The 22,050-nt window shown below is 36.4% G+C and overlaps 1 protein-coding gene across 1 annotated transcript in view; it reads right to left on the bottom strand.

The window, feature by feature from the left end:
- Positions 1-22,050, bottom strand: part of Dh44-R1 (Diuretic hormone 44 receptor 1) — a 1,227,197-nt gene that overhangs the window by 209,605 nt on the left and 995,542 nt on the right. The window lies entirely within an intron of this gene.

Raw genomic sequence — 22,050 nt, 5'->3', positions numbered from 1 at the left:
ATAACTGCGGAAGAATATAAGAAGTAGAAGAGAATGTGTCACCACCAAACAAAGCGGAAACTGGAAACAAACTTGTAGGCTACAGACTATAATACCACGAATGTAATTCCAAGAGATTGGAAAAGTCTGAAATTGTGTTATAAAAAAACGTGAAATCTGGAAATAACATAACCTACAATACAACAGTGCATTATAGACTTATGCGTATAGTTATACTCAAATATGAATCTATATCTTTCTCTAAATATACAGTAGTTTAATGAACATAAATAGATTTATTTGCAAAACAGTAACTTACTTTTATTATTCCTTAATTTTATAAAGAATTATTTAGCTTCTTTTAATGTAAGTTAAACAATTCTGAACCGAGAAAGAACACTATGTAGGCCTACTTCGAGGTTAGATCAAGACGAAATGATCTCATATTAGTGTTAATATAATAAAAAATCTTTCAAGGTAAACTCAAGATTAATTTCATTGTCGTATTATGTATCTAACCAATCTTCGCTCATACTCGTATTTCTATAAAATAGTCCTGAAGTTTTTTTCTGCTGTTGTTTAGCCAACTGTCCGAAGACAGGTCTGAATCTCACAGGTGATACCAAGAAGACATCACTCATGAGGCAACTAGGCCAGGAGATGAGGTAGGGTAGCCAGTTCCTTTTCCCCTCCATTGCATACATCGCCGACTACCTACATATAACATAATCAGACTTCAGATGTATACAAACAATTGTTCTTCCTCTGACACATATCGTCAAGTGAAACGTACTGCCTGATAATAGATGTACATATCAGCCAGAATGCTTTTTAATTATTGGTAATTTGTGAACAGTTCTGACAGGAGTTATTTTTTTAAGATAGTGCCTAAAGGTGCTGCTATTCATTTTACGCACTGGCAAAGAAAATGCAATATTCAATGTACAAACTTCATTCAGTAAGAAATGAAGATATTTCAAGACATACAGTAAATATTACACTTAACAGTTTTTATTAGTTTTTATAACAGTTTTTTTAATGTATCTGTGTTTCTATTTACATTTAATATGTATTTTTGTGATTTTCTTATTGAAACAATTATAATTGCAATCATAATGAATGTATAACACAAAGAAGTAACAAAATTTAACATTCATATTTACATTTTAGCCCGTAATATTCTAAAATTACATCTTAGTATTTATTGCAACAATATTTAGTATTCAACTTTTCCTAACTGCTTTCTTGAATATGAACATCGTGATCATGAAAACAACAGGCCGTAATTCCCGTAATTCCATGGATACTTATTTCTTAATGATCCTGAGTTCAGACGGCCGTGAGATCGTGATCTTATAACCTCTTCAATTTGAAATATTTATTTAATGTAAATTTTTGTCATTGTAAAAAAAAAAATATTGTATGATACACATTCGTAAAGTTATCTTTTCGGCACGAGTGTAAAGTTTGTGAAATTCATGCCAAAATAGAATCTTTACGAACTTGTATCATGAATAACTATTCTGACATACAATGAAAACTGATCATCTTCAATTGATTCCATGGTAACTGGATTAGCTCAAACGCAAAAACAACCAGGGACGATAACAATGTCAACGAAGAGTTGTGATTTTTAACGTACTACCTCAAAACGAATCATTTTCGGACGTTACTGAAAAAACGTTTAAATAAATGCCCTTTATCGCATCTAGAAATTAAATGGAATTATTCTAAAACACCCTGTGTATTTATTTCATATCGAAAATAACATTCACTGTTACTCTATGTGAGCGACAAATGATATTTTTTTTATTCTTTTTAAATATTGACGAGCTTAGTAAACTGGAAGTTTATTTCATTACAACTTTTTAAATAGCTAGCAACTGACGACGTCTGGCAGGCTGGAAGGCATCCGCTACCTTATAGGTTTTTCATTCCTGCAGGGAGGTAATCCCATTGTCAGGATTCCACCTCGGTCCTACAAGGCTGATTACTCCTGTCAGAGTACGTTCTGCCTTTTTTATCCCCAGTTTCTCTTACTTCTGATTCTTCCCCATTTCCGACTCTGCTCTAGGCTGCTGAGACACGAAACAATGGCAACGAGCTCTGCACATGAGTGGCTTACACACTTCTAATAAACCACTTGAGGCGCGATAGAGGATTCAAATTCCACTAAGACCAAGTTTTGGTATGTAGTTTACCTCCTGACCTGTGAACATCAATCATGTGCTAGAGAAAAGTAACATATTTGTACGTAAGTTTAACATACTGGGTGGTCATAAAGTATGTATACACAAGGAAATGGAGGAGATAAGAAAGAGATGAATAGGAGGAAGATAAGATTGAGAGCAGAGAAGAAACTGTGTGCAGGAAAAGGAAAAGAGATGGACGATGAGGAATGGAAGTAATAAAAAAGGGAAAACAGAAAAGATGAGAAAATGGGGAAGAGAACGTAAACAGAAAAAGAGGATAAGAAAGAGGAAGAGATGAACAAAGAAGGGAAGGGAAGAAAATATTCGGAAAATGAAGAGAAAAGGAGAGAATCGGAAAAAGAACTGAAAGAAATGAGAAAAGAAAACTGAAAAAACAAAGGAAAAGTAAGAGAAGGTAAGGAAGAAGGGGAAAAAGATGACGAGAAAATGGAAGGAAAGGAAGAGAAGATAAATAGAAGGAGGAGAGAAAGAGAAGCAAAGATGAAGAAAATAAAAGAGAGAAGAAAAGAAGATAAGAAGACGAGGAAAAGAGGGGAAAAGTATGAATGCTTTTGTTTCACTTTATGCCATCCTGCACATGAGGTACATATTCTTATTTCGTAAGTATACTAGTACGAAGAGAAACTATTTTCATTTACAGTTTTCTGCCCAAAGGCAGGTTTTCCTCTGCAAATCAGCATTCCCCGATCTTCTCTATTTTCTGCGTTTGCCTTAGTCTCCGCACAAGATCCATATATCTAATGTTGTCTATCATCTGCCCCGAACTTTCCTCTCGTTCACCATTCCTTCCAGTGGATCCTTCAGCGAACAGTTTCTTTAGCCAGTGACCCTGCAATTTTTTTTTTCTCTTCCTCATCAGTTTTACTTCTAGCACTTCATTTCTTATTCTATCTGTCCATTTCACACGCTCCATTCTTCTCCATATCCACATTTCAGATGCTTCTACAGTCGTTTTCTCTTCACTTCGACGTAATTTCCATGTTTCTGCCCATACAATACTGCTCGTTTCTTTAAGTCATTACCTTCAAGTTTTAAGAAAGATTTAAGGACAGTTTCTATATGCTAATTTTTTGTAGTTTATAAAGTGAATTTGCTGAAACTGATCAGGAAGAGAAAAAAGAATTGGCTGGGTACAGGTTGAGAAGAAACTGTCTACTGAAAGATGCAATGGAAGGAATGGTGAACGGGAGAATGCCCCGAACTTTCCTCTCGTTCACCATTCCTTCCAGTGCATCCTTCAGCGAACAGTTTCTTTAGCCAGTGACCCAGTAAATTTCTTTTTCTCTTCCTCATCAGTTTCACTTCTAGCACAACTTCATTTCTTATTCTAGCTGTCCATTTCACACGCTCCATTCTTCTCCATATCCACATTTCAGATGCTTCTAGTCGTTTTCTCTTCACGTCGGCGTAATTTCCATGTTTCTGCCCATACAATACTACACGTTTCTTTAAGTCATTACCTTCAAGTTTTAGGAAAGATTTAAGGATCGTTTCTATTTGCTAATTTTTTGTAGTTTATAAAGTGAATTTGCTGAAACTGATCAGGAAGAGAAAAAAGAATTGGCTGGGTACAGGTTGAGAAGAAACTGTCTACTGAAAGATGCAATGGAAGGAATGGTGAACGGGAGAAGAGTTTGGTGCAGAAGAAGATATCAAATAATGGACAACATTAAGATCTATGGATCTCATGCTGAGACTGAGAGGAAGGCAGAAAATAGGAAAGACTGGAGAATGCTGAGTTTGCAGTGAAAGACCTGCCCTTGGGCAGAACACTATGAATGAATGAAAGTGAATTTCGTATTTTTTTCACGTACTATTTGAATTTTATTACCAGCAGACATTATTTTCCTTCCAATATCATATAAAAATTTGCGTTTTGGATTTTTATTCTCCTACAATGTCAACAGTAGGCTATATGCATCGCTAGACATCCGAAAACCATAAAAAAAAATAAATTGGTGGCACGACTACGTCTGCATGCTTCAGTACAGGCGAGCACCCAACCAGTAAGGGGGTAATATGTGGCCAGCACGACCATCTTCCCAGCCATTATAACCAGGTTCGTTACTCACTGTAGAGTCCGGGTCTTCTTACTTTATACCCTAAGGGTGAAATCTAATCATTTTCTAGTTGTCACGTTGAATTTTCTTTTGCCAACTTTGTTTCAAATTTCGGTAGTGCCAGCTACTATCTGTTGTGGGAATCCGGTGTGGCTTAGTGGATAGAGCGTCAGCACGTAGAGCTGAAAACCCGGGTTCAAATCCCGGTGCCGGGGAAAATTTTTCTCCGTTCCACTTATCTTTCATCATATGATGACGCAGAATATCTGCACGGAAATATCATCGTAATAATATGATATGCGAAAAATAATCACTTAGTGATTTAAGATGGCGAAAATTCCGTCGGATCCCGGCCACTTAGTTACTCATAACAAGTGCACCTCTGCACATGTGTGGACATTGTGCACCTGTCATACATCTATGCATGAGCGTTGGCCACTAGAGGGAACCCAAGAGGTGGAATTTAAACTGTGAGGATTCAATCCGGCATCGGAATGGGAATCCGATGTGGCTTAGTGGATAGAACGTCAGCACGTAGAGCTAAAAACCCGGGTTCAAATCCCGGTGCCGGAGAGAATTTTTCTCCGTTCCACTCATCCTTCATCATACTATCTGTTAAGCTGACAACATTGTTTGCCTATGAAGAAGCTCCCACCATTCATGAAGCGGCAGCTACTAGCGAGCGTCATTTTAATTTGATATTAAGTAATAATTGATATTATTAGTCTAATATTAATTAATGATACAATAACAATGAATAAACAATAAGCACACATTTTAAAAAGTAGTATATATTTCTCGAACTTCATACTAATCATTTCATGTGGCCAAACAAAATATGTCTGAAGGAGATCTCAAGGATAATAAAACTGTTAGTGAAACCAATGAATTTCATGTTACCATATAAAATACAATTTATTATTAGTCCAATCATAAAATAATAATGTATTATTATTTCAGTACATAGCATTGCTATTTTACTTGCTTTGGTGATATCTGGTAACAGTTGACCAAAATGAAAAGAAGCCCATATTAGCTTTTTAGAAACTAATATTTCGTGAACACCCACTACATTTTCCAAAATTCACCACTTTGCTGGGTGGCCATGGATCTCTTATTTTACTTTTTTTTTATTTTAGTAGATTATTTTACGACGCTTTATCAATATCTGAGATTATTTAGCGTCTGAATGAGATAAAGGTGCTAATGCCGGTGAAATGAGTCCGGGGTCCAACACCGAAAGTTATCCAGCATTTGCTCATATTGGATTGAGGGAAAACCCCGGAAAAAACCTCAACCAGGTAACTTGCCCCAACCGGGAATCGAACCCGGGCCACCTGGTTCCGCGGCCAGACGCGCTGACTGTTACTCCACAGGTGTGGACTTGATCTCTTATACTAGTTAAGATGTCATGAGATTATTTATTCCCCTAGACCTCATTGTATATTGCTAGTCTAAGACACGATACCGTAGATCACGTACCTAAGATGTGGGACTTCGAAAACCCTGCAATGGAAATATGCTGAGAAGATTTATAATAAAAGAGAATTGTAATACTTCTATTCCCGCTGTTTATGCAGTTGCACAATTGATTAGGTGTACGGTAGTGTAAAATTTATAAACGTCATGAAATGGAGAAGAATTACCTAAGCTTTTAAAATAATTCGATTTTAGATAAATTAAAATTATGTTACGTAAAAATTTAAATTTTCATGTAATTTCCACATTATATCTAAGCAAGAGAACCTTTATACTAAAAAAAAAAAAAAAACAGAATTACAATCTACGAAGTTGGTCGTGAAATTGGCAGGAAATAATTTATTCTCGGTCGACGGAGACCTTGGATAGTTTGCGACTTCGCCCAGGGGTCGCTGCATTGCATTCAAAGTGTAATTACTTTGTGTGCAGCAGACTTCCTGCACGCCATGGATTCAGACATTTCCAATCAAAACTTGGTTTCCACATTGCATCCTATAAATATTTCAACCAACTGAATGTACTTGTTTGTACTCAAATACAACCGTGAGCGAGAACTTCATAGCATTTCCGTAATTTATCAGATTTTCGCGAGTTTTATTATTCATCGAAAGACAAACAAGTAATATATTTATATCCTCTCGTCATCCACAATGATAAATGCTTATCGTGCATAACTTGAGGACATGATCTCTCAGATTACTGCGGTAAGAAGAGCCCCTAATTTGTCTGATTTTCACTGGGTTTACAGTTTACTAGGCGCACAACCCCGAAACATTTCATAGTGTTTTGGGAAAGCCTTTGATTTAATTCCCAGTATGTTCAGTCAATTTAAGAAAGCAGTGCATTATGGTAAGAAATTATTGAAAAAAAAAATGTTAGTTTTGTCCTTTAAATGTGCAGAAATTTGATCCGAACAAATGTAACATTTCCCTCTGTAAAGGAATTTTGTGCGAGATCGTGCGTATTTGCTTGTTTTCCGCACAGAACCAATACGCGGTAAGTGTGAAATACCACATTCAGTATTCCCAACCTAACACACATAACAATTTCCCTCTTCTTACCGCTTAAGCGCGACATTCATTTTACTCCTTTAGGCTTTTAACATATTATTTTTAGAGACGTTTAACATAGTCATAATTATAAATTGGAAACTTACCACTGCGATTTCACCTAAATTGCAATGTTAATTATTGTTTTTAAATATTTGCAAAAATTAAGTAAAGTCTACTAATCCACGAAACTTATTGCATTCCTGATACAAGTAACATTAAGGAAGCCGAGAAAAAATCAACAAGATTCCAGATGCCGATGTTATTACTGCAATATGTTATATAAATAATATTGTTAAAATATTAAAATGAAAAATAAATCATTACATAACCTTACCGTTTGTTTTAAGTTCGTATTTATAGACTGGGGGGAAAAAAAGACAGACGTATATCACGGCCTGCTGGAGTATAGTAAACACAGAAAACATTTTATAGCAACAATGTTGAAGAAAGATATTTTGGTGTTCCGAAGTTGGCGTCATTGAACAGAAACCAAGATGGAGATTTCATTGCAACTAATTAGAAATTCATCTTTCAGGTATGTAATAAACGTTCTTCGCACAAAATAATGTACGATATACGAGCGGTATGTTTGTTTTCATGTTCTCGGAAATTAAAAAAGCTCAACTACGTTTCGCTTTTTCAATCTTTTCCTCGACCATGAAAACGTCAACATACCGCTCTTGTAACGTATATTACTATTACACTGTTACATTTCCTCGGAAAGATTAATATTAACAGAACTTCCTGATATACATTTCATTTATAAAGGAAATAGAAGGAAAACTACAAGACTTTACCAGTTAAAATATAATTTACGAAGCTTATGACTATGACATTGTTAGGAAGGCAGATTGAATCGAAGATGCGGAGTTCCAATCTGTATTAGGGGAGAGTCGGGTAGTATCGGACATCGGGTAATATCGGACAGTGAGTTTCTTTCATCTACCACATGATGATAGTATCTGATTGACATGGTTACGTTTCTGTGATGTCTCATAAAGAAACGTAACCATGTCATTCAGGTACTACCATATGGTGGTAGATGAAAGAAACGCACTGTCCGATACTACCCGATGTCCGATACTACCCGACTCTCCCCTAATAATAGTGGAAGACATTTTGAACATTACTTTACTGTAATGAGTAATGGTAGAAATTATCTGAATTACTGTATCTTTTTTAAGTCAACACACATTAATTAAAAGTTCGGAATGACGTAATCAATGTTTGGGTTATTATTCTGCAGTGTTCTTAAACCGATTAGCGCACACACAAGAAGTTTTGACTAGCAAAAAGAACGCTTCCGTACAGGGATTCCTGTATGAAAAATGTTCATACTGATCCCCTCTACCACTTCTAAAAGCTGGTAACTAAGTCACGACTACTCCCTGTATTTGTTTCTTTAATGTAGACTGTCATCAACTAAGCCTTTTTCTAATCGCAATGGATTTGTTTTTAATGCACGGAATTTACATAAAAGAAATAAGCAAGTCGTAAAAGAGAGAACAAAACACTCAGATATTTGAATAATTTAATCCAACGTCTTTATTTTGCATAAGAATGTACATTAGGAACACTGCCCTCGTAATATTCCAGAAATTTTACTTTTTTACTCTTTCAATAGGAGAAGGCATTGTTTCGTATTTACGAGTGTTTGATTTCTGAAGCGACTGTGAAGTTATTAATGCATTCCATATGTGGAAAGAATATAAAATTGTTCCTATAAACATGCGTCATAACTTCTTTCATATAAGCAAAGTTCTGCAGATCGCATTAATTCCCCAGCTGTAAATACTGTCAATCACATGGAGCATATTTGATTATCTTTCCTCACGAAGAGTTATCTTAGTGCAGTCCTGTAATGTAATAAGTCTGAGGACTGCTTGAGCACGAGTTTATGTGAGATTATGCAGTTCTAGGCACTCCTCAAGATGAATTATAACGGTACCGCATTATAAGCATCCCAACTTTTTTATTTACTTGGTTATTTAACGACGATATATGAACTACTAGGTTATTTAGCATCGATGGGATTAATGATACCGAGATGGTATTTGGCGAGATGAAACCGAGGATTCGCCATAGATTACCAGACATTCGTGTTACGGTTGGGAAAAAACTCGGAAAAATGCCAGGTAATCAGCCCAAGCGATTCCAAACTTCAACGAATAGTTCACAGTAGAGTGTTGTGCTATTGGATAGAGATCTCGTGAATTTCTAGTAGGTAAATTTTTTAATTTTATTTTAGTAGGTTACTTTATGACGCTTTATCAACAGCTCAGGTTATTTAGCGTCTGAATGAGATGAAGGGTCCCGTGCCGTGGCGTCGTGGTCTAAGGCATCCTGCCTAGGACTCGCGTTACGGAATGCGCGCTGGTTCGAGTCCTAATGGGGGAAGACATTTTCTCATGAAATTTCGGCCAGTGTATGGGACCGGTGCCCACCCAGCATCGTGATGCACTTGGGGAGCTACGATAGGTAGCGAAATCCGGTTGCGAATGCTAACTATAACGTCTGGGGGGATCATCGTGCTAACCACGCGATATCTCCATTCTGGTTGGATGATCGTCCACATCTGCTTCGCATGTGGGAGTGAGGCCAGCAGCCGGCTTGTCGGTCTAGATCCTTCACGGGCTGTAGCGCCACGGACTATTATTATTATTATTATTATTATTATTATTATTATTATTATTATTATTATTATTATTATGAGATGAAGGTGATAATGCCAGTGAAATGAGTCCGGGATCCAGCACCGAAAGTTACCCAGCATTTGCTCATAATAGGTTGAGGGAAAACCCCGGGAAAATCAACCAGGTAACTTGCTGGGAATCGAACCCGGGCCACCTAGTTTCGCGGACAGACGCGCTAACCGTTACTCCATAGGTGTTGACTCTAGTAGATAAATCCTTCTCCTAGATTCATCTGTAAATTAAAATTTTATATGAAAAATGCATGCATTATTCTTAAATACGGATACATAAATAGATACTTACATAGCATAGCCTGTAACCTATAGTGCATGTACCTATGCAATATATATGCACAATCACAAATACAGAGTCATGGGAATTGACATAAAATATAATTGTGTACTGATATGAACTAAATTCTTTTAATTGTTTAGAGAAGAAATGCGGGGTAAGACAGTACCTCGCAAGAGAGGTAAAATATGATGTATCAGGATGAAACATGGCCATGGAGAATCCTATACAGTAAGACAAAATAAGACAAATACGCGGTCACGTCAGGACAGAAGAATAGAACATAATATGACAGGATGAAGTAGGACACAGCAGGATAAAAAACAACAGGAAAGACAATAGAATATAGACTAAAACAGGACCGAACAAAATAAAAGAGGACAGAATAGAGCAGATCATCAAAGGACAGAAAAAGATAGACTAGAGTAGGATAGAGTAGGACAGCTTAAAACAGAATAGATCAGGATGGATTTTGATAGATTAAGACACGACAGAAGATGGCAGAAAATTACAATATAGAGCAGAAGAGAACATGACAGGAGAAGAAAGAAGGCATTGCATGAAAACTGCTTTGTCAGGATTGTTGGGAACATATTCCCATGAAAATTTTGAAATCCAATCGCTTACTTTGAGTAAGAAAGGAGATCGTCTATATGAATACTGCGATCTGAACCCGAGAGGGTGGGTTGGAAAAACTGACACTGATCCAACTTGCAAAGCCTAACATGTTTATACGAAATGCATCTTGAAGTAAAAAAATACTTCGCCAAAGCTTCTACATTGTTTTCTAAAGATCCTCTTTGGTATGATGATGTTATGCCTATTGCCTACATTGAAAGTTGAATGCTTGCCGAGGAATCGCTTAGAACGGTTTTTTGTGGTTCTCACCCAGCTGCGCATAGCTTTGCCTATAATATACTGTATGTTCCTACAGAGAAGGGTTACATTTTCGCCCACGTTCAACTGGGAAGGTCTATAATACAGAGGGCACCGTGGCGTAGCTCAGTTGGCAGAGGCGCTTGAGCATGAGTTCGATTCCCGCTTGGGCTGATTACTTGGTTGGGTTTTTTCCTCAACCGTAAGGCGGATGTCAGGTAATCTATGGCGAATCCTCGTCCTCATCTCGCCAAATACCATGTCACTATCAGCCCCATCGACATTAAATAACCTAGTAGTTGATACAGCGTCGTTAAATAACCAACTAAATGTATATATAACTTATATACAAAGTGAAGGGGGTATAGCTGCATTAATTTTAAGAACAGAATCTTTAAGTTGTAAGTACCCAAAAAAGTCAAAATGTCATTTTGGTATTTGAATAACAGTTTAGCTGAAAAAAAAAAATTGTGTCTGAAGTTTGAATCCCTTTTATGGTAAAACTATTGGGTACCGAGACGCAAGAGTGGCAAGATATCAACGCGAAGAACAAGCCGATAAAAATATTCCTTCGTTATTTCTTCGAAAAACGCTTAATTGAAGTAATAACGTACAAATTTAGCTGATTAAAAAGCACCTTTTTTTACTAATTTCGGCACCGCAGCCTGAAGCTTATTGTGCCTAGACCCACAACTTTACTTAACACACGCACACAATGCAGGTCTCCCCCGGTTACTGGGTCAGGGTACCCGGGGGCCACTGCGAGACACACTGGGACAATGGACAGACAACCAGTCCCCGTGAAGAGGTCCGAATTAAATCTCCCTGACTTCACGACCGGGAATCGAACCCGGGCCACCTTTCAAGACCAAGGAGGCGGACAAAAACACACCTACAGTGTGAAGGAAACTTCAGGGAAATCTGGCATCGCTGCATTTAAAGGCTAAAGGTAGACATTTCTAGGTAGCAGCAAAAATTAAACAAAAAAATATTCAAAGGCACACTATGCTGAAGGTACAACAGTCTCCCCTACCATAAGCTGATGTTTTATTTATGATGGTTATTACAGCTGTATTATTCTGGTGTAGCTTTAATTTAATAGATTCAGAATTTGTTGCCGAAAAGCTGCATTCATCTTAAAAGCTACGCAATTAAACTAAACGTTAAAAGAATTTCAGACAAATTTCCTCATTGGTGTTTCATGTCAATTCAGTATACTTATTCAATTAAATTCTACTCTGGGAATTGTTAACCGAACAAATTTAATATTACTTTGTATTTTCCGAAATATGTATGTATACACCTAATGCCTACCCACTTCACTTGCGTGATTCGGGTTCCATATATTGCGGATAAATAGCAGGACTATGACCTACTTTCAATTTGCACACCACTTCGGCGGGCCACGCTGTCTGTTCATGATGTGTATCTGTGGAGATTATGTCGTGTACTAGGGTGAGTGTGTGTGTAAGTATAGTGTAAGAAACGGATGAAGATGAGGAAGGGAGAAGGGGAAACCCGGTGCCGGCACATAGCCTACTCCTGTCGAATAGCACCAAGGGGGCCACCAGGCTTAACGTCCTCGTCCGACGGACGAATACTATCAACAGTGACATATACCTTCTCTTTGTATGCACTGTGGAGAGATTTGGGACATAACCCATGCATTTTGTGCACAATTCTGTGATTAGAAGTTGTGCAGGTAGTTCTGAGGTAGAAAATTTACACGAAAAATTCTAACCCCACAGGGAATTGAACCCGGGCTGGCTAGTCTGGAGGCAGACACGCTACCATAGAGCCCAACTCGGCGGACTATTTTCCGAAGTAATCTTTCACCATTTTTAATACGGTGACGTTATGCAAAAAATTCTTCCTGTTAACTTTCGGAATTTTGCATCTTTTTTAGAAGTTACGCACAGGATGTAGTATAACAATCTTTAATGTTCCGTCAGAAAGCAGAAATACTGTATTTATGCAACTTCCCTTTAAAGCCCTTTTCAGTAGCTGACAAACTTCTTGACAATTCTGCGCGGAGATTTTGTACGGAGGTGATCATCTATGGAGGAGCTCAATCTACTGAATTTAATATGTGCTGCCGCTGCTGCTGCTGCTGCACGTCTGAATCCAAGGAAACGAAGAAATGCTACCCAGCAATGCTACGCCTGATTCCATTACAAGCAAAGGCTGAATCCGACAGAAACGGTGCGAATATCCTCTTTCATATCTGCGTACAATTCAAAGAAGCTTGTCACACATAAGGTGTGTCACAGATTAATATATTGATCGAGTGTAACTCTATTGGAGCCTTACTAACACCGATTAAAGTGCAAATAAAAATTCCGAAATCAACAGATTCCACTGAAATAGTACATTATGCAACGAGCCTATAATGATAGTAATTAAAACGCGAGTATGTTTATGAAACGAGCGCAGCTCGTTTCATAATTTTCATACGAGCATCTTAATTACCATTATAGGCAAGTTTCATACGACTTTTTATGCTCGACCGTATTTCTAACTTGAAATTATTCATAAGTATTCATATTATTCTTATCTGACTGGGGAGTGGAAGTGACCTTGTGCAATATCTCGTAAATTGTGAGATGTGCGCAGACGCGAAAGTATTGATTTTTTTCGAGGAACAAATGTCATTGACCTTGATATAATCTAGAGAGTAAAATGAACATTAATCTTGATATAACCTTGAAATTGATTTAGACATTGAAAATCGAGATGACAAATTGAATTTATTTGAATATTATTTACAATTAACGCTAATTATTATAGTAACAGAACATAACCTTCTGCGACAGTATTGGATTTCCAGTCTCCGTGACGTTTCGCTAGTTGTCTTTCGATTGAATATCTGAGAATAATCGATACTTGAGCTTTCATATTGCTTTCTGATTGGTGGAAAACCTGAACTTTAATGAATAGATGTACTTTAATGAGGTCCATTAAAGGGCTGCTACCTGGTGTATAATTAGTACATTTCGGTATGGTCGAGCATAAAGATACTTAAGCAAAATCCAAGAACATCCTTCACGAGATTACAACTTGTGAAACAATCTGCTGAAATATTAAGAAAAGAAAATGACTAATTATATCGAAACCTCAATTTCCAAATTCAAATCTCTTAGACACAAAAGTTGTTAATTCAGCATAAATATAACCTCCTATAAGGGGCACTTCTCCTTACACAAATGAAATCAGAGTTTGTATACAGAACAAATATACTGTACAGTCTGTAACTACTGTATGAGGTTTAATGAAAACCTGTTAGATACTAGAAAAGTTAGGCCTACTAATAATTTTGTCTAAATGCAACCATTACAATTGGCAATTTCCTTTATATTAACGTAATCAGAGTTTGTAAACAAAATAAATTTACCTACTACTGTAATTATTGTACACACTCCACACCTGTGGAGTAACGGTCAGCGCGTCTGGCCGCGAAACCAGGTGGCCCGGGTTCGAATCCCGCTCGGGGCAAGTTACCTGGGTGAGGTTTTTTCCGGGGTTTTTCCTCAACCCAATACGAGCAAATGCTGGGTAACTTTCGGTGTTGGACCCCGGATTCATTTCACCGGCATTATCACCTTGATATCATTCAAACGCTAAATAACCTGAGATGCTGATATAGCGCCGTAAAATAACCCAATTAAAAAAAGCATGAAAATTTCCGAGATATGATAAAAGTTATTAATTTTCTCTAAATGCACCCCCTATAAGATGAAGTTCACCTTACACAAATGTTATCACTAGACTTCGTGGAATTGCCACGAGAATCGCAAGGTTTACTGCGCACGCGGTATAGACTGTATGAGACGGGGGCGTGCAAAGAATGGAGTATGCCTCTGATGTAAACACTGAGCAGTATACTGCGGTTACAATAAAACCTGTATCCTGCATTCAAGAAATATAACGAATGATCATTGAAGTAGGAAATTTCTAAACATGTAAATACACAATTATTTTGTAGTGAGATATATTAACTCTTAAAATTTAATGTAATATACTCACATCATCCTTGAATATGTGCATTGCAGTGAAGAGTTACGTACATTTTGAGCGACTGCAAAGTAACCTCCTCCGATGGTCACTTAAACAGTTTTTATATTGGGAAAATGTACGTTCAACATCACACGAAGTAATACGTACATATTTGAATAACGGAAAGTCACTACTTTTTAGTACACCAATTTCAGATCTCTTGTCGTGACCCGATAGATAGTACATCATTTATAATACGAATTTGTGAATAAGCACAATTTTTAGCAATAATGTTTCTCAACTTACATTTCACTTTTTCTGAAATTAGTGAATTGTTATTTTGAATAACGGTTTGTGATACTTTAACCACTATATTAAGGGCTTCTGAGAGTTGTAGTTTAGACGATTCTAACAGGATGATACTTTGGACACGATTGTAAAATTAGAATCAATGACCAAAATATCTTCTAATAGCTATTCAGAAGGCAATGATTTTACAGCTGCAACAGCGGAACTGTCTGTGCTATCCAATGCATCAATTACCTCCAGTATTTTTCCATAATATTCTGCATAATAATTAACAGCATCCAACCACGTTCCTCAACGGGTCAAGACTGGCTGCGGGGGTAAGGGTATTCCAGGAGAATTTATTTGGAACAGCAACACTCTCATTGTAGTATGTTTGATTGAATTCTTGTCTGCACTGAACAAATGTTAAGCTATGACTATTCCAACCACAGTAATGCAAAAACAAGTGCTTACATAGGTATACATTAGCTGTAGCTGCTCTGTCTATTTGGACCGGTCACAAATCTAACATGAACTGCTTATACTACGAGACCGGGAGGTCGCCCACCTCCTCTATACTACCGTACATCGGCAACCTGATAGCATGCTGCGTGTGGCAATTCAACGAAGTCTAGTAATCACTAATCAGAGTTTGTTTACAAAACAAATATGCTACCTGTAACTACTGTATAAAGTTTCATGGAAATCTGTTAGATAGGAGAAAAGTTACTAATTTTGTCTAAATGTTTGGTATAAGGGACAGTTCCCCTTATACAAACGTAACCAGAGTTTGTATACAAAGCAAATATGCTACCTGTAACTACTGTATAAAGTTTCATGGAAATCTGTTAGATAGGAGAAAAGTTACTAATTTTGTCTAAATGTATCGGTATAAGGGACAGTTCCCCTTATAGAAACGTAACCAGAGTTTGTATACAAAGCAAATATGCTACCTGTAACTACTGTATAAAGTTTCATGGAAATATGTTAGATAGGAGAAAAGTTACTAATTTTGTCTAAATGTATCGGTATAAGGGACAGTTCCCCTTATACAAACGTAACCAGAGTTTGTATACAAAGCAAATATGCTACCTGTAACTACTGTATAAAGTTTCATGGAAATCTGTTAGATAGGAGAAAAGTTACTAATTTTGTCTAAATGTATCGGTATAAGGGACAGTTCCCCTTATACAAACGTAACCAGAGTTTGTATACAAAGCAAATATGCTACCTGTAACTACTGTATAAAGTTTCATGAGAATCTGTTAGATAGGAGAAAAGTTAATTTTGTGTAAATGCACCCCTATAAGGGGTAGTTTCCCTAATATTAACGTAATCACAGTTTGTAAACAAAAAATATACCTACTACTTGTAATTACTGTATAAAGTTTCATGAAAATCTGATAGGAGAAAAGTTACTAATTTTGTCTAAATGCATCGGTGTAAGGGACAGTTCCTCTTACACAAACGTAACCAGAGTTTGTATACAAAGCAAATATGCTACCTGTGACTACTGTATAAAGATTAATGAGAATCTGTTAGATAGGAGAAAAGTCATTAATTTTGTCTAAATGCACCCCTATAAGGGGTAGTTTCCCTTATATAAACACAATCAGAGTTTGTAAACAAAACACATATACTACCTGTAACTACTGTGTGATGTTTACTAAAAATCTGTTAGATACCTGAAAGCTTATTAATATATCGCACTAAATTTGCGTTTTGGACCAATGTGCGGCGCCTTAAATCCGGTTCACATAGGCCAATAGAAAACAGAACTTGACTAGCTCTATTTCGAGGCCGAAAATGATCAAAATTATCTTGAGATTCAAGATTTAGGTCTTGAGTCTGTTTATCGAAAAGACTGCATTACATCGAGATATCTATGCTGGAATACAAATTATACTAGTGATCTGCCATTTTGTAACTAGCATAAAACTGTGTTTTTTTTTTTACGATTTTGGCGCATTTAATTCAAAGTTATCAATAAAAAGTTCGCATTACGTGTAGAATTTTAGTGATAACAGACTATACATAAAATTAATAAAAATATAGATTTCTATTGTATGCCATTGAAATGTAATACGCCATTGATGGACAGAGGAATGTCTTTACCTCCCTTGAAAAGTGTTCTCTGCAACTTCAAATGACATCTCGGACGTCAATAACCTCCCACCCCTACGTCAACCCTCCCGGAGAGAAATGGTTTCTGTTCGCGTGAAAAGCCTGCCTGCCTGCTGTCCCCTCTTGATCAGCCTGACAGTAATGGCGAAGGTAAAGTGGTGTACATTTGCAAGTTTGAGCTGGTTGTAAGTGACATGGGTTTTTCCTTTATTCTCATTTAATTTATTACCAGAAAAGTCTCTGGACTCAACACCAAGATAGGCTACTTATAAATAACAAAATATCGATCCTTCTTTAAGGGTATATGTATGTGAACGACCACAAATATTATCAGAAAATGCAGGCTGTAAATTTCTAAAATTTTGTAAGAAATTGAATTCACAATTAGACAAAAATTACAAGGTACCACAACAAGACTTATTATAACTTAAATATCTGATAAAAGTATAAAAAAGCTTAATAATAATATTTGTCAAACCAGTTTAACAAAGTAGGCCTGCGAAAAAACAAAACAATTCTGTAGTTACGTCATTTGGTAACCATAACATTGTTATGGTCGCTCTGACATCTTTAATATTTTTCCTGCATGTAATAAACACTTATTTCTGAAAAGTAGACTACTCTCAGACATGTAGAGTTGCTTATTTTAATACAATGAATTCTTTATTTGTCGTATATAAAATTTATTAAAATTTATATAATGTTTTGTGACCTAATTTTTTATTTCCAAAGATATGGGCATTAATGTAGTCTGTCTTTTGCATACATGCATATTAAATCAGTTTACAACATTTCAGAATCCTATCTCTAATGGTTGTGGAGTTATCAAATAATATGTGTGTGAAAATTTTGAAACGGAAAATTTAATTTAAAGTAAGAAATGATTCTAAAAAATATTATTAGTAATCTTTTTTATACTTTTGGATATTTAAGTTCTAATAAGTCTTGTTGTGGTACCCTATAATTTTTGTCCAATTGTAAGATCATTTTCTTATAGAATTTTAGAAATTTAAAGCCTGCATTTTCTGATAATATTTGTGGTCGTTCACGTACATATACCCTTAAGTGTTAGTTCAACGAGAGGGCAACAAAAACCCTATCTTTTTCTATGTTAACTAAAAGAAGCATTTTACTGGGATCTATTGTACTTGGGTCGCTGAAAGTTTTACAGTTTGTAAATTTATGTGTTCTGAGAATTCTGACGCTGGTTTTTTTTCCGTTAAGTTATTTCTTTTGAGTTATTATTTACTAAAAATTCTGTCATTTTTGTTTTTAAATTATTTAACAAACAATAACTCAAACAAGAAATAACTAAAAATCAGCTTCAGAATACTTAGAATATGTAGCTCTACAATTTTTAGATCCTGAGAAAATGTTTTCTTTATTTAACATAGCGAAAGATTGGGATTCTGTATCCCCTTAAAAAGAACATAACAGCATGCCAAATTAAAAAAATTGTTATGTGTAAATTTACCGAAATAATGTTAACTATGTCTGCAGAAAGTTAACAACTGCATTATAACGGAAATACATTATTCCCTCAGTTAAAAAAAAAAAAAATCATCCTGGATCTATACTGATGCCACGGAATTTCTTAGCACTCTGAATATACTTACTTACTGGCTTTTAAGGAACCCGGAGGTTCATTGCCGCCCTCAAATAAGCCCGCCATTGGTCCCTATCCTGAGCAAGATTAATCCAGTCTCTATCATCATATCTCACCTCTCTCAAATCCTTTTAATATTATCTTCCAATCTACGTCTCGGCCTCCCCAAAGATCTTTTTCCCTCAGGTTCCCAACTAACACTCTATATGCATTTAATGGATTTAATGTTCCTAATTATGTCAGATGAAGAATACAATGCGTGCAGTTCTGCGTTGTGTAACTTTCTCCATTCTCCTGTAACTTCATCCCTCTTAGTCCCAAATATTTTTCTAAGCACTCTTAACCTAAGTTCCTCTCTTAAAGTGAGAGTCCAAGTTTCACAACCATAAAGAACAATCGGTAATATAACTGTTTTATAAATTCTAACTTTCAGATTTTTTGACAACATACTGGATGATAAATGCTTCTCAACCGAATAATAACAGGCATTTCCCATATTTAGTTTCTGTTTAATTTCCTCCCGAGTATCATTTATATTTGTTACTGTTGCTCCCAGATATTTGAATTTTTCCACCTCTTCAAAGAATAAATTTCCAATTTTTATATTTCCATTTCGTACAATATTCTCGTCAGGAGACATAATCATATACTTTGTCTTTTCGGGATTTACTCCCAAACCTATTTCTTTACTTGCTTCAAGTAAAATTCCCGTATTTCCCCTAATAATTTGTCGATTTTCTCCTAACATATTCACGTCATCCGCATAGACAAGCAGCTGATGTAACCCGTTCAATTCCAAGTCCTCTCTGTTATCCTGGACTTTCCTAATGGCATACTCTAGAGTGAAGTTAAAAAGTAAAGGTGATAGTGCATCTCCTTGCTTTAGCCCACAGTGAATTGGTAACGCATAGCACTCTGAAAATGCATTTCAAAATTCAACTAAAGAGTTAATTTTCTCAAAACTGGTTCACAAAAGACTACCATACAATGATTTAAAGCTTTTATGTTTAATTCATTATCTGATTCATCTGCAAACAAGACCCCGTTTTTATTACCTTTCCATCCTGTATATATGATTTCAGTACACAAGACATTCAGTAGCGTTTATGGATCCAGCTTCGAAGTTGATTCCCTTTTTATTGTTTTTCTCATTCTATTAGAAACGATACTGCAGAAATCATCAGGTCAGATATACGTCCTAAACTGTAAATCCAGGTTGTTTTATGAGACCAAAGATAACTTCGTAACTTTTGAAACTGCTTTTAAATTTTGACGGCTCCCTGTGTATCTTTACGGCGTTATGATTAATGGACAGATAGCTGACGTCAGCTAAAGAATAAGGATCAGCGCGCTCTTTCATTCCCGTGAGAAATAGTCCTTTATGTTGCTGAATTGCGGTCAGCTGTAACTTATTGCCACTATGTGGTTTTATGTTCTTCTGAATTTGAATCCATTCTTGAAGGATTATTCATGACATTTCTACGAAGAAGCGGTTTTAAGAGTGTTTCATAAATAATATTCACTTACGCAAGTTCCGAGTATCTGTATAGTTTCAGAGTCCGTCTTCACAGCTACAATATGTAATAAAGCATAGGAGTATAATTTATTATACTTACTTACTTACAAATGGTTTTTAAGGAACCCGAAGGTTCATTGCCGCCCTCACATAAGCCCGCCATCGGTCCCTATCCTGTGCAAGATTAAACCAGTCTCTATCATCACACCCCACCTCCCTCAAATCCATTTTAATATTATCCTCCCATCTACGTCTCGGCCTCCCTAAAGGTCTTTTTCCCTCCGGTCTCCCAACTAACAGTCTATATGCATTTCTGGATTCACAGCTATTTTATTAGCATCAGGAGTTACTGTAACATGAGCACATCATGGTCTTCCAGACAATAATTATAGTCAAGCACTGCAAGGTCTATTCTTTACAGTTGTATTAGGTATTTATTGTGTTTTATGATTTTCAAATTTACATTTGAACAATTTTTTTTACATTTCCTTTATCAATAAATCGATTTACTTCATGTTTGGCTGAAACCAATGTTACTGTAGGTGTATTAATTTCATCTATTAAACATAATAATCGTAAGGATGGCACTGTGCCCATACGTGCTACATGCCCTGCCCATCTCAAACGTCTGGATTTTAAGTTCCTAATTGTGTTAGGTGAAGAATACAATGCGTGCAGTTCTGTGTTGTGTAACTTTCTCCATTCTCCTGTAACTTCATCCCGCTTAGCCCCAAATATTTTCCTAAGCACCTTATTCTCAAACACCCTTAACCTATGTTCCTCTTTCAGAGTGAGAGTCCAAGTTTCACAACCATAAAGAACAACCGGTAATATAACTGTTTTATAAATTCTAACTTTCAGATTTTTTGACAGCAGACTAGATGACAAAAGCTTCTCAACCGAATAATAACACGCATTTCCCATATTTATTCTGCGTTTAATTTCCTCCCGAGTGTCATTTATATTTGTTACTGTTGCTCCAAGAAATTTGAATTTTTCCACCTCTTCGAAGGATAAATCTCCAATTTTTATGTTTCCATTTCGTACAATATTCTGGTCACGAGACATAATCATATACTTCGTCTTTATCCAAGAATCCAGGAATTTTGTGAACCTAAGACGTTGATCTATTCTTGCATAAGTTAGATCTGAGTATATACATTTGATACATTCATCATTTAAGTCCGTGGTTCTTGTATCTTCTCTAATCTCATTTGTTAAGTAGGCCTATCAGCAGCTCTACAGTTTTTTCTTCATGCTTTACAACTTTAAATGCACTTAAAATCTAGCTGTTCATCGTTAATTAGAAAATTAGCCTGCACGTCTGGGTGGTCTGGCAAGTGTACATCGTCGCTCACACACAAACTCAGATCTGAATAGCAGCATTCCGTTCCTTAGTCACTACAACAGGGTTGCCCAACTTTCTAATTTTTTTAGTTGGTTATTTAACGACGATTTATCAACTACGAGGTTATTTAGCGTCGATGAGATTGGTGATAGCGAGATGGTATTTGGCGAGATGAGGTCGAGGATTCGCCATAGATTATCTGGCATTCACCTTACGGTTAGGGAAAACCTCGGAAAAAAACCCAACCAGTTAATCAGCCCAAGCGCTTTCTAATGGTAGGAAATAACGAAACGTGTTAACTTTTTATTTACTTACTTACTGGCTTTTAAGGAACCCGAAGGTTCATTGCCGTCCTCACATAAGCCCGCCATCGGTCCCTATCCTGTGCAAGATTAATCCAGTCTCTATCATCATATCCCACCTCCCTCAAATCCATTTTAATATTATCCTCCCATCTACGTCTCGGCCTCCCCAAAGGTCTTTTTCCCTCCGGTCTCCCAACTAACACTCTATATACATTTCTGGATTCGCC

This window comes from Periplaneta americana, chromosome 13 (genome assembly GCF_040183065.1).
Source record: "Periplaneta americana isolate PAMFEO1 chromosome 13, P.americana_PAMFEO1_priV1, whole genome shotgun sequence".
Taxonomy (NCBI): domain Eukaryota; kingdom Metazoa; phylum Arthropoda; class Insecta; order Blattodea; family Blattidae; genus Periplaneta; species Periplaneta americana.
This window is presented reverse-complemented; position numbering and strand designations above follow the sequence as displayed.